The sequence below is a fragment of the Saimiri boliviensis genome, chromosome 6, assembly GCF_048565385.1.
Source record: "Saimiri boliviensis isolate mSaiBol1 chromosome 6, mSaiBol1.pri, whole genome shotgun sequence".
Lineage (NCBI taxonomy): Eukaryota > Metazoa > Chordata > Mammalia > Primates > Cebidae > Saimiri > Saimiri boliviensis.
The window spans coordinates 21882169-21900475 of NC_133454.1; the positions used below are offsets into that span (position 1 = coordinate 21882169).

Genomic DNA, 18307 nt, shown 5'->3' on the forward strand with positions numbered 1-18307 from the left:
CCCAATGGTGATCGTCCCAGCTACTCAGGAAGCTGAGAGGGAGGATCCTTTGAGCCGGGAAGATTGAGGCTACAGTGAACTGTGATCGCACCGCTGCACTCCAGCATGGGCAATAGAGCAAGACCTCGTTTCAAAAACAAAGCAAAAAACTAAAACAGGCTTCTGAAAATTAAAAAATTGACAGCAGAAATCAAAATGTCAACAGAAGGATTGGTAGGCAAATCTGAGGAAATCTCCCAAAAGTAAAACAAAGAGACAGAAATGGAAAATAGGAAAGAGAAGATTAAAAAATTAGAAACAGTCTGAGAGGTTCAGTATCTTATTTGCTAGCTAAATAAGATGACTTCGGAACTACAGAACAAATACATTATCAATTAAATAACAAATTTCTCAGAGTTTCTACAGTAGAAGAACTCAGCCGCAGTTCGGCACATTGGATGAAAGAAGGTCCACACCAATCCTCACATCATTTCTGAACCCTGGGAAAAGGAGACCACCCTAAAAACTTACAAAGAGCAGGAAAATTTAAAAGGCCACCCAAAGAGGAGAAAGAGAGAAAATTCTGTCAGTCTTCTGAACAGGCAACACTGAAAGCAAGAGGACAATGAAACCATCAAGGTCATTAAAATAATCAAGAATTTACTTTAAATCTAGAATTCTACATCCAGCCAAAGCAGGTCTCAGAAACTTGACCTTCCATACACTTGTTTTTAGTATAAAGAGGAAAAAAAAAAGAGAGAAAGAGGAAGACACAGGATCCTGGAAACAAAAGAGACAAATACAAGAAGGAGAGCTAATCAAATTCCCAGGAAAATGGTGGCAAGCGATCCTAAAACAAGGCCGGGCGCGGTGGCTCAAGCCTGTAATCCCAGCACTTTGGGAGGCCGAGGCGGGTGGATCACGAGGTCAAGAGATCGAGACCATCCTGGTCAACATGGTGAAACCCTGTCTCTACTAAAAATACAAAAAATTAGCTGGGCATGGTGGCGCGTGCCTGTAATCCCAGCTACTCAGGAGGCTGAGGCAGGAGAATTGCCTGAACCCAGGAGGCGGAGGTTGCGGTGAGCCGAGATGGCGCCATTGCACTCCAGCCTGGGTAACAAGAGCGAAACTCTGTCTCAAAAAAAAAAAGAACTATGCATCAGGCCTAGAAAGTGATGAGCCCACACTGGGAACAGTGTAGAAGAAAGAAAATAAAGTTTCTATGAGGAAGGAGAGGAGAGAAGAGAGAGAGGAGGAAAGGAGAGGAGAAGAGTGGATTGGGGAGGCAAGGGGAGGGGAGTGGGGAGGAGAGGGAGGGAGAAGAGGGGAGGAGAAAGGACAGAAATTGGCAGATTACTTGATAGAGTGGAAGTACTGAGAGAAGATTTATAATTTGGTAGTCTGGGAATGAAATAGCAATAGGTACCTAAAACACTAAGCAACTATGAAAGAAAGGAAAAGAGGCAATTATTAACTCAAGAGAAAAAAAAAAATTAAACAATACAGTATATAATAGTACACTACATGGCTTAGTTGAGAATAATTTTTACACATTCATAATAATGGCAATACTAACACTAATCAAAATTCTGATATAAGTACATTGAGGATATAGGGAAAAGGGAAGTGTCTATAAAGAGAAAAAAGTTAAATGATCATCTTCAGTAGTAGGAAGTATACTGATAGTTTTTAATAATTAAAGAATCAAGAATATAGTAGAAGCAGAATATTTAGAAATATGAAAATAAAAATGAGAAAAAACAGCTAAAATGGTTGCCTCAGGGAAGAGGGACTATTAAGTGGAGTTTGATGGTGAATTGTAGGTCAGTGGACTCTGTTTTGCATTAAATTCTTGTGGGATATTTAGCTCTTAAAATTATGTTAATGAATAACTTTGATAAAAAATAAAGTAAAAAAGAAGTACAGGCATTTTGGGCCTCCAAGTCTTATGCTGAAGAAAGAGGGTTCTAAGGATAGCATTGAAAGCAGCAGGCAGAACATTACAGGGTCTTCTTGTCTTCCTGAAAAATGAGAGAAAATGTAATAACAATCACCTAGAGATATATAGGTAAGGGAGAGAACATGGACCAGGTCAGGAGCTCGGAGTTCTAGCCTGGATTCCATCATATGTGATCTTTTCAAACCTCAATTTTCTTATCTATAAAACAGTATTTCTAGCCTATCTTCCTCACAATGCTGTTGTGACGATCATGAAAGATAATATATGTCAAATGCTTTGTAAATTGTAAAGCATTCCACAGATGTAATGGATTATCATTATTCTACCCACATATAAGATTGGCAGACAGTTTACTATATTATAATTTATACCATCTGGCTTATTTTTGTTTTTTTTTAGCAATTGTTTTCTTATAGCAAGAAGAAAATGGATTCCTTATGGAAATTGGTAAATATTAAAAAGTGCAAAAAAAGGAAACTGAAAATTACTTTTAATCTTATCATTAAGAAATAACTAGTGCTATATTTGGTATATATTTGATTATTTTCCACTAAAATATATATTATGGCTTTTTCCTCAAATTACATATTTTTCTGTAGTATCATTTATTATTTGTAATAGAAGAAAGGAGCTACAGCTAGAAGACTGATGAGGTTAAGTAAAAACTGAGTTTGAAGTTTTGGTATAAACTCATAGCAAATTTTCTTTTTAAAAAAATTATGGGTATATTCTACCCATTCCAACTGAAAAAGTCTAGAAACAATACCAACCCAGTAGCAATAAGCAACTCCTAGTAACAAGACTGTGGTTTCTAAAAACCATTTCCCATTGAAAAAGAAAGGAGGAGGTCCTGGACAATTTCAAGTCTAGCTTAGGATAGATATAAGATGAGCCTAGAACATCTTTTATTCCAGAAAGAAAGAAGGCTATCAAACTTCTTTCTATCAAACTTGAGAATCAATATGAAGATGTTTGCCACAGACCAAAGATGGGACAAATTGGACATCAATATATACGTGAAAATATATTAAACATATTTAAAACATGAGCTCATTACTGATTCATAAAATTTAAACACACACACACACACACACACACACACACACACACACTGCTTGCCTCTGGAAGATTCTAAGGAACCAACTCATTCTTTGGAAATCTGGCAAATAAAATGAAAAACTCAAACATTTATCCTGGATTTGTGGGTAACCAAATAGCTCATAAGAGGAAGTTTCTTTATATAGAAATATTCCTGTTAAACGTAAGGAAGCAATAATAGAATATCATCAGTTTGCAACCTCTAGTGGAGGCGTCTCCAAACCTTTTACACAGGGGGCCAGTTCACTGTCCCTCAGGCCGTTGGAGGGCCGCCACATACTGTGCTCCTCTCACTGACCACCAATGAAAGAGGTGCCCCTTCCTGAAGTGCGCCGGAGGGGCGGATAAATGGCCTTGGGACTGCATGCGGCTCGCGGGCCATAGTTTGGGGATGCCTGCTCTAGTGAGATGATGAATTTAGTAAATGAGCATCAAAGGTTGCTAACAATACAAAGACTTGTGAAAATATAATGTATAAAGCAGTCTTGCAAAAAATTAACTCTGAATTTGATAGAGCCTCTAGAATAAATTACCAGTTTACAGGAATTATGACATAGAAGAACATGTTAAACCACACCAGAAGGCTGCAATCAATAACCTGTATTGTGGGAAACTCTGCAGGACAAACAGCCCAATCTCTTTAACAAGTAATGTTCGAACAGGAAAAAGAAGAATAGATGGCTGAAAACCTATAGAAAGAGACTTAAGAGATAAATCAACCAGCTGGACTCAGTGGCTCACGCCTGTAATCCCAGCACTTTGGGAGGCTGAGGTGGGCGGATCATGAGGTCAGGGGTTCAAGAGAAGCCTGAGCAACATGGCGAAACCCCGACTCTACTTAAAAATATAAAAATTAGCTGCGTGTGGTGGTGTGAACCTGTAATCCCAGCTACTTGGGAGGCTGAGGTGAAGGTTGCGGTGAGCCAAGAGTGTGCCATTGCACTCCAAACAGGGTGACCCAGTGAGACTCTGTCTCAAATAAAAAAAAAAAAAAGAGAGAGAGAGAGATAAATCAACCAATTGTAGCACATGAAATTTATTTGGATTCTGATGCAAAAAAAACTGAAAACAAACAAACAAAAAAAAACAGATTTATGAAACAGGGAAATTCCTTCAAAATAATGGGGGCAGGGAAGGGTGTAGATAAAACAAATTGAGAATGAATTGGCAATAATTGAAGCAAAATATTGCTATAATCAATTTACAAATTTTTTTATTTTAGGTGAATTTTTAATAATTAAAGAAAGGTCACAAAAATATTGTGACTCCTTTCCAGATTCATTAAAAATTCTTCCAGAAAATGATATATAATGGCTATATATTACTTCATCATACAATGGTGTACCATAATACGTTTGATCATTTAGTAGTTGCTTGACATTTAAATGGTTCCCAGTTGACCTACATTGCTACTAACATTGATGAAACCCCTTTATATAATTTTGGGGGTCCACCCATAATTATTTTCCTTAAATTAACTTCATCAAATGTAGACATAGATTTCTAGGTAAAAAGCTCCACACAATAAAAGGTTTTTGGTAAATATTGCCATATTATTTTCTGGAAAGGTTGTACCAATATATACCCATTGTCAGTATAGGTAGAGTTAACGGTTTTCTATATATGTTATTCTTCTCTTATAGTTTTCTCATCTGATAAGTGAAAACAAAACAGAAAAATTCAATGTTTTTATATCTTGCATTTCTTGGAGTTATTAATGATTTAAATATATGTTATATGCCTAGCTTTATACTTTTATGCTTTTATGGTAAATTAGCTTTTTAGGTTCTTTCTGGGTGTTTTGTTTTGTTTTGTTTTGTTTTGTTTTGTTTTGTTTTGTTTTTTGAGACAGAGTCTCACTCCATCTCCCAGGCTGGAGTGCAGTGGTGTGATCTCAGCTCACTGCAACCATCACCTCCTGCAAGCGATTCTCCTGCCTCAGCCTCCCCAGTAGCTGGGATTACAGGCACCCACCACCACGCCCAACTAATTTTTGTATTTTTAGTAGAGACGGGGTTTTCTTTGTGCACTTTTTTATTGAGATGTCTTTTTCTTATACATTCGTAAGACCTCATTATATATTAAGAATAGTAGCACGTTTTCATGTATATTTCAAATACTTCACCAGAATTTTGTTCTTTTGATTTTATCTTGGTTTTTAAAATATACAGACATTTAAATTTTTAATATACTGACGTTTTTCTTTACAATATCTTCTTTATCATCTTACATTTTTAAAAGTCTTCCTTCTTCATGTCCAAAATCATGTACATTGTCACCTATGTTTCCTTCTTTTTATATTTTCATTTTTTACATTCAGTGTGAACATTTTTAAAGGGATACTATAGCCTTCTCCCAATGGTTTGTCAGTTACTGCAACACATCAATTAAAATATGTTATGAAACTGATTTGAAACTTCAATTTCTTCTGGGTTACTTTAATAGTCAACAGACTTGAGAGTGATAATATAATTTAACTTTTGTGAGCAGCTACTGTATATCTTACCTTGGTGTGCCTGCTTGAGTTTTATTTAAGTAAATATAATCACTGTGATCTCTGTGATTAATTTCATACACTATGTCTATATAATAAAATAGGATGCAACTTAGTATAGCCTTTTATGGAAAACAGTGTTAAATGTGTTGAGTTGAGCAATGAGTGATTTGCAAATCGGGCAGTCCCCAGAATCACAGCAGATTCAGAGACTCCATAGGTGCCTCATGGTCAGAACAAATTTATAGACAAAAAAGGGAAGTCACAAATGGGAAGTGAGGTTCAGAAAGAGCTGGATTGGTTACAGTTTGGAGTTTGCCTTATTTGAATATAGTTTGAACATTCAGCAGTGTATAAGTGGTCAAAGGATGTCTGCTGGGATTGGCCAAGACTCAGCTGTTGTGATAGGCACATATTCCTAAGTTAGGTTTTCGATCTTGTCTACCTATTAAGTTAGGTTACATTCATCCACAAGGACTCAAATATAAAAGTATGGAGTCCTTCTCAGACCATATTTAGTTTGCTTTAACAACAGTATGGAGGTTTCTAAGAAAAACTAAAAATAGAACTACCATATGATCCAGCAATCCCACTACTGGGCATTTATCCAAAGGGGAAAAAAAATCAATATATCAAAGGAATACCTGCACCCCCAAGTGTATTGTAGCACTATTCACAACAGCAAAAATATGAAATCAACCTATCTATTCATCCACAGATGAATTGGAAAAGAAAATGTGGTATTCATACACAATGGAATGCTATTCAGACATAAAAAAGAATGAAATCCTGTCATTTAGCAGCAATATGGATGGAACTGGAGATCTTTATGTTAAGTAAAATAAGCCAGTCACAGAAAGACAAATGTCTCATGTTCTCACTCATATGTAGGAGCTAAAGAATGATTTCATGGAGGTAGAGAGTAGAACAGTAGTTACTAGAGTCTGGGACGGGTTGGAGGTTGGGGTGAAGAGAGGCTGGTCAATGGGTACAAACATATAATTAGATAGAAGAAACTTGCCATTTTTCTTTCCTTTTCTTTCCTTTCCTTTTTCCTTTCCTTTCCCCTTTCCCTTTTTCTTTCCTATTTTCTTTTCTTTGAGACAGAGTCTCACTCAGTAGCCCAGACTGGGGTGCAGCGGCACAGTCTCAGCTGACTGCAACCTCTGCCTCCCTCAAGTGATTCTCTTGCCTTGGCCTCCTAAGCAGCTAGGATTACAGGTGCCCACCGCCACAACTGACTACATTTTAGTAGAGAGGGGTTTTGCCATGTTGGCCAGGCTGGTCTTGAACTCTTGGCCTCAAGTGTTCTACCCTCTTCAGCCTCCCAAAATCCTGGGATTACAGGTGTGAGCCACCGCACCCAGACCATTTAGTGTGTATTTCAAAGTAGCTGGAAGAGAAGATCTGAAATGTTCTCTATATTTCAAAATAGCTTGAAGAGAAGATCCAAAATGTTCTCAACACAAATAAGCAATGAATGTTTGAGGTGATAAATTATCCTAAATACCCTGATTTGATCATTACATATTGCACACATGTATCAAAATATCACGTGTTCTCCAATAAATGTGTACAATTATTATGTGTCAATGAAAAATTCAAATGTCTTTTAAAATGTATGGAAATATAAAAAGTAATACACCAATTCCCAAGATATTATATGCATATATACCTATTTATATTTAGATAGATCTGTTTTCAAGATATATTATATATGAAAAAATGTGCCAAACAGAATAGTATGTAAGTCCTCATTGTCCTACAGATCATTTTTTATTTATTTTTTATTTTTATTAATCATCCCACATGATTTTTTTTTTTTTTTTTTTTTGAGACAGAGTTTCGCTCTTGTTACCCAGGCTTGAGTGCAATGGCGCGATCTCAGCTCACCGCAACCTCCGCCTCCTGGGTTCAGGCAATTCTCCTGCCTCAGCCTCCCGAGTAGCTGGGATTATAGGCACGCACCACCATGCCCAGCTAATTTTTTGTATTTTTAGTAGAGACAGGGTTTCACCATGTTGACCAGGATGGTCTCGATCTCTTGACCTCGTGATCCACCCACCGCGGCCTCCCAAAGTGCTGGGATTACAGGCTTGAGCCACCGCGCCCGGCCCCGCCACATGATTTTTAATTATGCATAAAGATCTATCATATCACCCAGGGACCATTTCACCCACTGCTCTGTTTGGCTGCCAGTCTTTTGTCTCTCTCTTCAGCAATGGTGAGGCGGATACCCTTTCCTCGGGGAAGAGAAATCCATGGTTTGTTGCCCTTGCCAATAACAAAAATATTGGAAAGTCAAGTGGCAAAGCTGTTACCACTGGCATCTTTCACCTGAACCACATCGAAAGATCCAGGGTGCCTCTCCCGGTTGGTAATCACGCCAATTCTTCCCAGGTTAGCACCCCCAGTCACCATACACAGGTTACCAGTGTCAAACTCAATGAAATCAGTAATCTTGCCAGTCTCCAAATCAGTCTGAATGGTATATCATTCACCTTGATGAGGGGATCAGGGTAGCAGATGGTGAGAGCATCATGAGTCACCAGATGAGGGATTGCTTTTGTGCCCACAAAGATTTTTTGTACTTTGCACAATTTGAACCTGGCCTCCTCAGGTGTAATACGATGTACAGCAAAGCGACCCTTGGTGTCATAGATCAGACGGAAATTCTCTCCCGTCTTGTCAATGCTGATGACATCCATGAAACCAGCAGGGTAGGTTATATCAGTTTGGACCTTGCCATCGATCTTAATGAACCGCTGCATGCAAATCTTTACTTCATCTCCTGTCAGGCCATACTTAAGTCTGTTCCTTAGGAAAATGATGACGGGGAGACACTCTCTCAACTTGTGAGGACCGGTGGATGGACGAGGGGCAAACACACCAGTCAATTTATCCAGCATCTAATGCTCTGGAGCTGCCACCCGCTTCAGATGCTTCTTGGGACCACGAGCCATGGCTGCGTTAGGCAAGGAAAGAGGGCCTCCGTCTTCTGTCCTACAGATTGATAAGGCCTTGAAGTACTGAATTGCAGTCTGATTTGGGAGTAGTAATATAATTAATTTTATAGGGTTTTTGTAAAGGTTAAATGTATGAATCTGCGTAAGGCTTTAGGTTAGTGTCTAACATACCGTTTACATGCCCATCATTAGAATTACCCTGCAGAGGCTTTGGTTATTTAGTGGAAGTCTTCATGACTCTTTTGTTTATTCTGTCTGTTTCATCCTTGATTACCTCAGCCATGGTCCTCTGGACCAATATGCAGATCTAATGAAGGCTGCAGACTTGTAAGACTAAGACATGGATGTAATTTAGTGTTGCAGAAGACGAGCACCCATCACCTGATGCATTAAAAAGGCAAATTCACATGAGTGGCAAAGTCTGTTAGGCAAATGATGGGAAGAGATAGGACAAAAAATTGGCAGGATAGGAGGTCTCATCTGAGGTGCATCCCTTTTGGAGAATATCACATGGCATTAAGCATGCCGGAGAAAGCTTTAGGAGAGCTCTTTTTTAGGAGACCAGCCCTCAGAAGGAAACATTATGCAAGCAATGTCAGCTGATACAGTGCCTCTCTGTTGTGAGAGTGGGAACTGACCTAATCAGAGGGTGTGTTTCTACCACAGAGTTTTGCCAGCTCATTACCTTTGACCACAACAGATGCTACTATTTTCTGATCAGTGTTTTCCCTGCTATCTGGGAGCAAATGTCAGTGGAGGAGTACAATCAGACATCAGAATCATTATAGGATCATCTGAATTTCAGCCCCACTGTCCAACCACATGCCCTCAAGACTGAAAGTATAGCATTGGCACAGAGTGGAGTAAATTTGTGTAAAATACCCGCTATCAACAGTGCAGAGGTATATATGTGCTCACAGGTGTTCCACTGTGTAGGAAAATGGGAGCTCACATTCATTCATTCATTTTACAAATACTTATCGAACGCTTACTTTGTGCCGAGCGCTATACTAGGTGCTGGGGATCACAACAGTGAACAAGACACTCCTGGTCACTACACTTATGAAACGTACATTGATTGTCGTTGGGCAGATGTTAGAAAGTAAAACAAATGCAGAAACGAGTAACTGTGTCTTGTAAAACATACAATGAAGGAAATAAAGAGGGCGCAACGGTGAACGCTCCATCCCATTACTCTAACGGGATGGCCTATTCTAGACAAGATTAGCCATGCCAAAAAATGTATTGCAGTTCATGGAGGGCTCACTGCACTGCTGGTATTTATTTTATTTATTTATTTATTTTGTTGAGATGGAGTTTCGCTCTTGTGGCCCAGGCTGGAGTGCAATGGCACAATCTTGGCTCACTGCAATCTTGGCTTCTCAGGTTCAAGTGATTCTCCTGCCTCAGCCTCCCGAATAGCTGGGATTACCGGCATGTGTCACCACACCCAGTTAACTTTGTATTTTTAATAGAGACAGGGTTTCTCCATGTTGGTCAGGCTTGTCTTGAACTCCCGACCTCAGGTGATCTGCTCACCTCGGCCTCCCAAAGTCCTGGAATTACAGACATGAGCCACCACACTTGGCCCACTGCTAGTATTATTAATTGTATCTATCTGTCCATCCATCCATCCATCCATCCATCTATCCAATACAGTGTGGTAACTAAGAGCTATCCAAGGTGGATTTTGACCATGCCATTTATCAGTTATATGACTATAATTTGCTTCTCAGTTTTCTGACCCATGAATTAAGGATAATAATTATAATCTACCATAAAGTATAGCAGTACAACTTAAATAAGATAATGCCCTTTGCTCATCCCCCAGCACAATGCTCAATGTATGCTAGCTATTGTTATTACCATTCATTTCTTGACTCAGTGAAGTAATATTTACTAAAAACCTATACGTGCCAAAACTTTGTGCTAAATGTTTAAGTGCTAAACATTTCAGGATGAGAGGTGAAATGGAGGACAAGCTCCAATTATTTCCCTAAAAGAGAATATGTTTGGTGAACTCAAGCAGAGATTTTCCCCTTATTTTCTATGAGATAATTCAAAAGTCATCATTTATCACCAAATCCCCAAACACTGGCTTCTAATTCCTGTAAGACTAAAAGACAACTCACAGGTTAGACAAACCTCACAGAAGGACAGCTCACAGATTAAATGGAGTCACTCAGACAGAAAATCATCACCAGCCTCACCGCCTGGCTTTTAAAAATGGGGCTGTGCTGGGAAAGGCAAGTGGCTTGGGAGTTCTGGAGAGCTGGACTCTGATTCTGATTTGGCTGAGCCAGAACCTCACAAGCTTCCGTGTGCTCACTCTCCCTCTCTAGTTATCACAACAATTCTACGTGATAGCACACGGTTGAAGCTCCAGGGCCACACAGAAGGCTCTCCAAGAATGTCTCCTGCTCCTTCTTTTAGTTCTAGCCCCTGCTCTGCTTCTTTGTTTGAACCTCTATGGGTCCTTCTTCCTCCTGGCACACATTGGAGGTAGGATTCCAGCAGAGGTGGGTACAAGGATTGAATGAATCAACAGATGTGGAGGCCCTTTGAAAAGGTGAAAGGGCTATGCTGTGTAAGGTGTTATTAGGTTGGAGACATTACCCACAGGATAAATATTTCTGTGAGATGAAAAATCAGAGTTGCAGAGGGAACCTTACCAGGGAACTATTTCCAGCAACCTTTCCAAAGACCAAAACTGTCCTCTGGCAGGCATTTTTCTCATCCTATAATTATGGAAGTTTGATGGCATTTATCAGTAGGCATCCAAATCCTAAGTAACCAGTGTGTGTACTTGATGTGATGTCAGGCAACAGGCATGCAGCATTGCCTCTTGCTCCTCAGTGTCTTCTGGCTTTGAAGTACTTACTCCCTGAAGCAATTTTATAGTAACTGCTGGACTCTGAAAGGAAGAAATTTTTTTTGCAAATAAATACATTTGCTAATTAAAACTTGCCCTTTAAAGACTCACATTCTCTTGACCCCACTATATGTTTTCTTTTCCTTGTAACATACCACAGAATCAATAATGGCAATGCAAACATCTTTAATATGTACGATTTTAACAGCTCTCACAACATGTCTGCTTCCCTAAGAATGCCCTCTCCCCCTCTCCAGCCCAGCTGCTAATTTCCTCTGATTTGTTAAATGTCTCCTTATTTCAATCTCAAAGATAAACCTCAAAACGCAGCTACTCTTCAGCAGGGAGTGGGAAAGGGGGATTAAAAAGGGATAAAGTTGGGGAAGTGGGGATGGTCATAGCCATGTCTTTGTATTTTTTTTAATGGTAGCTTTAACATTTTTCGTGTAATGGAATAATGAATGTTTATATAGGAAGATTATGAAATACCAAAAAAAGTATACAGAAGAAAATCTATATTACTCATAACCCCATCACCCAGAGGAAACCATGGTGAATATTTGGCATTTTTTTCTTCAGATTTTTCTGAAAGGGGGTTTTTATGTAGCTAAAAATTTTGAATTCTCTTTTAAAATAATGTATATGGCCAGGTGTGGTGGCTCACGCCTGTAATCCCAGCACTTTGGGAAGCTGAGGCAGGCAGATCATGAGGTCAGGCCTGGCCAATATGGTGAAACCCTGTCTCTGCTAAAAATACAAAAATTAGCTGGGTGTGGTGGTGCACACCTGCAGTCCCAGTTACTTGGGAGGCTGAGGCAGGAGAATCACTTGAACCCGGGAGCAGAGGTTGCAGTGAGCCAAGATTAGCTACTGCACTCCAGCCTGGGCGACAAAGGGAAGCTCCACCTTAAATAAAAAATAAATAAAAAATAAATAAATAAATAAATAAACCAACCAACCAGGATATTGTAAATGACAACGCTAACATTTTCTTATGGCATGAAAAACTGCAAAAACACTTTAGAGTAGCTGCATAATATTCCAAAAAGGCTATCCTCCAATTTACTTATTTTATTTGACCATTTAGGCTGCTTCAGTTTTTTTCCCCATTATTACAAATAACGAATGGTCATTTTATCCAATCTCCTGTTTTTCTGGGTAATACATAGAGCTGGCTGCTCGGAGGCCTTAGGCTGAATTTTACAACTCGTGTTTTCCTATGGCACAGAGCAGCCATACAGGAGAATCTAAATTTAGCTACAGAGTTAGATTATAACATGGTAACAACCGACCTTATTTTCCCCTCTAAAGTTCTCCCCGAATTCTGCTTCCTCCTGAATACTCTTGACCTTGCGATGAGCAGTGCTGCCTTCCACTGAGATACTCAAGCTTGAAAACTGAGGGTCACTTTGGGCGTCTCGTTGCTGCCCCCATCCAATCAGAAACCCAGATCATCCTCAATCTCTCTCAAATCTCTCCTCCCTTATCTGGCTTCCCTGCAACTGCCTTAGTTTACCTAAATGACCTACTTACTCCTGCCTCTAGTCTTCCTAAGTCACCCCAGTTAATCCATTTCTCTACATTGCTGCCAGCCCATCTTTTAAAATATACTCAACGTCTCATCCTTCCTCTACTTAAAAACCTGTATTAACTCTCTACCCTCCCTCTGCCCCAGTACCTGAACTTTCAGAATGTTTGGATCCTTAGCCTACTTCAGGCTCTGTCAAAATCGAATCCTAGACTCTAGACTCCTCCAAGACCCTGCCCCAACATGTCCAACTCTGCTATGAGTGTCTCATGCTTTTGTCCATGTCGTCATACTGTTAACCTGTATCTAAAAAGTATCTCCCCTTCCTTCATGGTCTAGCTGATTCCTTGCCTTCAAACTCAGCTTGAGGCCAGGTACGGCGGCTCACACCTGTAATCTGAGAACTCCGGGAGGTGTAGGCCTGAGTATTGCTGGTATTTGAGACCAGCCTGGACAACACAGTGAAACCTCATCTGTAAAAAACCAACCAAACAAAATTAGTTCGGTGTGGTGTGGTGGCACATGCCTGTGGTTCCGGCTACTCAAGAGGCTGAGGTGGGAGGATCACCTGAGCTCAGGAGATTGAGGCTTCAGTGAACCAAGACAGCACCACTGCACTCCAGCCTGGGTGACAGAGTGAGAACCTGTCTAAAAACAAACAAAACAAAAGAGAAACAGAAAAACTCTCAGCTTGAATGTCGCCTCCTATGGGAAGTCTTCCCTTACTCCCAACAATTCCACTAGGCATCCTTCATGATTAGATTCAGGTTATTCATGTTTACCAGGAATACCACAGAAGTGATATTATGTCCTTCTCAGTGCCTTATATCAGGGGCCACATGATGTCATATTTGTCACATTCCTGGCGATGCTGATTTTAATCACTTACTGTGGAGTCCTTCAGGTTTTCTATTGACAAGTTACTATTTTCCCCTTTGAAATTAATCAGTATCATGTGGGGAGATACTTTGAAACTATATATTTTGTTTCTCAACATACTTTCACCCACTGCTTTTAGCATCTGGGTCTCAATTTTCTCACTGGTCAAATGAAATGCATAGACTGAAAGTAGTTTGCAAAATTACCACTCTCAAAGATCCCTTTCTGATATTCCCTATCTTAGACCTCCTGTAAGGAAAGAATTTGTCCACTAAACCAATGTCACTCTTTCAGGTACCTCTGTCTCATTTTCTCAGTATACATTCACGAAACGTGTCTACTGAACTGTAAGCTTGGAAAACAGGGCCTGTTTGCCTCACCACTGAATGCCAAGACCTATCATAGCACCTGCCACAGAGTAGGTGGTCAACAAATATTTGTTGAAGGACTAAATCTAACTGCCTATCACAGCTGATACCCAGCTTTTGATGTCTGCAGTGAGGACACAAAGTTGATAAATGCTATTCAAAGGCAGAGACCTGACATTTTGGTTAATCTCAGAGGCTTTGTAACTGGTCACTGTACACTTATCATGAAGATTTTAAGAATAGATTGGACAGATTGTGTGGAAACTTCCCACCCACCCCAACCCATCGCTGCCTTTCTGAGATGCCCTAGTTATGAGATGTTGAAGGGGCATTCCAGCACCCCACGTTTATAATCTGTGATGCCTCTGTAATCAGCATATGGCAACTGGCTAGACAGTCTCCTCACCACACAGAAGAGTTTTCAAAATAGCCTGCCCCTCCTTTCTCATTTATATGAAATTAGCATTGTCACATTTCCTCCTTCATTAACTGCTTTAGATCACAGAGACACGGTGTAGCAGAAGATCATGAAGGAAGTTGTCTTAGAGAAGGAAACTAACTTAATTAATAAATTAAGCAGCTGGTATACACCCAGTGCTTTCTTTCCATTGTTCTCTCTTTTAATCCTCACCGTAACTGGCGAAGTCGGTATCATCCATTTTATAGATGAGAAAACTGAAGCTGGGTAAGGGGAAATGGCTTGGACTAAGTCCTACAGCGAGCATGGAGCAGGGCTGGAGTGGGAATTCCTCCAGTCTCTCCCACAAAGCCCTTCCAAGTTGCCACTCAGTCAAACTGCCGCTCTCGTCATATAAAAATGCCCTTCTCTTGGAAATGTGCTTGCCATCACGATCCAGACATGCGAGGGACAGAAATCTCTTGGACCGCGATCACTGCTTTTTTTTTTTTTTTTAAGTGATTGTTATCACGACTCGGTAGCTGTTACCATGGTTTTGGCGAAGTTGTCCGAGGAAGAAGGGCCTTTCTTTGGGCATCTTGCATGCCTGTGGAAATAACGCAAGATCTCAAGCTCTTAATTACCTCTGGCTGTGCTGCGGTAGCAACTTGAAAGGGACCGTCCCTGGAAAAGTGTGGGGTGGGGGGGGGGTGTGGAGTCACATCCAGCGGGCGGGCAGGAGGGAGGCCGTGGGCCCTGGAGAGACCCCGAGAAAGGCGAAGAGGAGGGAGACGGGACCAGACCCTGCTGCGGAGAGAGAAAGGCAAAGGAGGGAGGAGGAGAGAGAACAAAAGGCAAAAGGAGAGGAAGCAGAAGCAAGTCCAGAAAGGAAAAGAGAAAGTTTCAGAAAGGGGGCGAGAAAGCAAGCCAGGAGGGAAAAAGAAGAAAGAGACCGAGAAAGAGACCGAACTGGGAGAGCTCGGAGAATGCGAGAAAGCCAAGGAGGTAAAAGGAGAGGAGACGGAGAAGGCGGCGGAGAGGAAGGGGGAAGGCGCGAGAGCAGCGGCGGCCGCGCGTGGCCCCGGGAGACGCGCCCGGCACCTGCGTGGCGCCCCCGCGCGCCGGAGTGCGGCCCTGCTCCCCGCGCCCGTGCGCCGCGCCGGCCTCGCAGGATTGGCTCCCGCCGCCCATTCATGTAACCTGCGTGTGCGTGTGCGTGTGTGTGTCTCGCTCGCTCGCCCTCTCTTTCTGTGTGTAAGGGAGCGAGGGTGGGGGACGGAGGCAGGCAGGCGGGCAGGCGGAGAGGGGAAGCAGAGAAGGGAAGCGATTAAACACACACACACAGGCGCGCGCGCGCACACACCCGCCCCAACCCCCCAGAAGCCTCGGGATTGCAGCTGTTTCATGTGGGGCAGCAGTGCCGGCAGGGACGCCGGCCGGGAGCGGCCGGGAGCGGGAGCCGGGCGTGGAGCGCGCGCGGCTGGAGGCTCGCTGGGGCTCCGCTCCCCGCGGGAGCTATTGTTGGTCTCGCCGGAGCTGAGCGCAGAGCCCGGACCTGCTCCTTCCTGGGCGCCCGGCTCCGGCTCGCCGAGCAGAGGAGCCGCGCCGCCGAGCGCGAGAGGAGCCACCCGCGCGGCGCCTCGCCTCCCTGCCGCCCTCCTCCCCGCTTCCCCGGCGGTAGCAGCCTGCAGCCACGGTAAGGCGGCGTGATCCGCTCTACGGAAAAGCGCCTTGGGGACCGCGGCGACGCCTCGCCAGCTCCATCGCCCACTGCACTGCTGGCCCGGGCAGGGTTCGGGCGGCTGCCGAGGGCTCCGGGAGATGTTTGCTTGCTCCCCTGGCCGGGGAGGAGGGAGGCTAGGGCGCGGGTGGCCGACGAGGCAAGCGGGTCTGGAGCCCCGAGCCGCCGCAGCCGAAGGAGCCTGCCACGGACAGGAGCCTGGGAGCAAGGGCTGGGGCAGGGCAGGGAGGTGGGAGGCGGCCCGCCCCAGGTTCGTCTGCCTTCCCCGGCTCCCCTTCCCCGCCCCGGCCCGGTCGTCTGCAGCCCCTCTGCGGACCAGCCTGCCCCAGGCCCCTGGCGGGCGCTGGAGGATCCCGCGAGGCGGCGCCGGGCTTCAGCGGCTGCAGCCTGCTCTGCGGGGCAAGTATTGGCTGCAGCAGCCCCTCACGGGCGGTGGTTGGAGCTCAGAACCCGGAGACACGACCCCAGCCCCTCGCCCTCAGCGACCTGCGGGGCGCCCGCGTCTCCTCACGGGGCGCCGGGCCGCGGTGTTGACGTTCGTCTCGGAGCCAACTGAGGCTGCAGCCGCCGGGTGGACGCTTGGAGGGCTCCCGGGTGTGAGTGTGACTGTGTGACTACTTTCCCCCCCAGCTTCGGGAAGTGTGCTCTGGGTTGAAATGTGATCACCGAGCTCCTTAGTCATTTTAATTGCCATTTAAAAATGCAGTAGTTACATTGGAGGAGCAGACGGGAAGGTAGTGGGGCTCTGTGTGTGTGTGTGTGTGTGTGTGTGTGTGTGTGTGTCTGTATACACACGCAACCGAGGAATGCACAACCAACTACTTGGGTGAAAGGCGGGGGAGGGGGTTCAACTAGTGAGTCCTTCTTGGCGGGGCGGTCGAGCGAGTTAGCTGCCCGCTGCCCGCCCCTTCTCTGCCTGCCCCCGCCTAGGCGAGGTTGGAAAGTACTGGAAATTCAACTGCGTGGTCTTTAACTTTGGAAATTGGCTCCCCTTTCAGGGCAAAACGTTAAGGCGATTTATGCGCCCGCGTCCATGTGGATGAGAGTATTACTGCTCAGTTGGGTGCGGAGCCCTCAACAGAACCCCACCAACCCCCTCCCCCCGTCTGTAATTCCCTCCCCCCACCAACCGTGAAGAGAGGGTTTGTAGAGATGCAGTTATCCGTAAACCATCAACGCAGTGAAAGGGGCGCAGGGAGGCAACCAGGGTTTTGCCGGAACCTGCAAGCAGGCTTGGTGTTTGAATTGCACACGAGATAACCCCGCTGCTTTGTAGAAGGCAGCGGTGGGGCACTCTCGGGATTCCGATCGCTGAGGTGGGGGGTGGGGGGAAGAGGGTGTCCATGTACTGAGCTCTGAGGCCGCGTAAGGAGAGAGATCTGCCGAACGGCATCGCGGGCAATTACATAAGCTGCCTCGGTGATTACCCGGAACTGTGATGCGAGCTCCCAGTTCTCGAAAGACAAGCCTGAAAGTTTGCCTGCTTGAGCAGTGTAAGTACTGGTGCGCCCCCCACCCCGGGTCCGGGTAGCTAGGATACGCCTTCTACCACGGCGCCGCTTGTACGATGGGCATAAGGTGCCGATGCTGCGGTCCTCAAAGAACCGGTTACCGAGGCAGGGACTCGATGGGGGCATCCGGAATTGATCGCAGAGGAGGAGTCGGTCAGAACTCAGGTTTCATTGAGTCTTCTGAGCTCTAAGTCTTCTGTCGGGGGTGTTGGAAGGCCTTCCAGGGAACGCCGTTTTCAGAAACTGACTTTGCATCCTGGGGAGCCCCAAAGCTCCTCTTCTCCGCCCTTCCTGGCGCCCCTTCTTCCCTCTCACACCCTATGCCTTTCACGTGTTTAGAAACCTGCCTGCCCGCGGTGCCTGGTCCTAGCCATCCAGGCCCACGCTAATGAGGGGTTAGAGGCAGTAGAACCCTGGCTCCGCCGGGGCAGCCACCCTTAAACGTGCACCTATTCCTGGTTTTCTGCGTTAGCCCGGCGCTGATGGGGACGGGATGGATGGATCTGGGTGC

The 18307-nt window shown here is 44.1% G+C and overlaps 1 protein-coding gene and 1 pseudogene across 5 annotated transcripts in view; one reads left to right on the top strand and one right to left on the bottom strand.

The window, feature by feature from the left end:
• The window catches only part of TENM4 (teneurin transmembrane protein 4), a 3045593-nt gene that overhangs the window by 2195501 nt on the left and 831785 nt on the right, over window positions 1-18307 (top strand). Inside the window, exon 1 of one of the 5 annotated variants that reach the window (XM_074400389.1) lies at window positions 15759-16240. The exons of 3 other annotated variants lie outside the window; for them this stretch is intronic. The gene's annotated coding sequence lies outside the window, so the exon portion shown is untranslated. Of the gene's footprint in view, window positions 1-15758; window positions 16241-16693; window positions 17779-18307 lie in introns of those variants that run through there. One more of the 5 variants, XM_074400390.1, reaches the window with a different exon arrangement.
• Window positions 7679-8527, bottom strand: LOC101053763 (small ribosomal subunit protein eS4, X isoform-like; annotated as a pseudogene).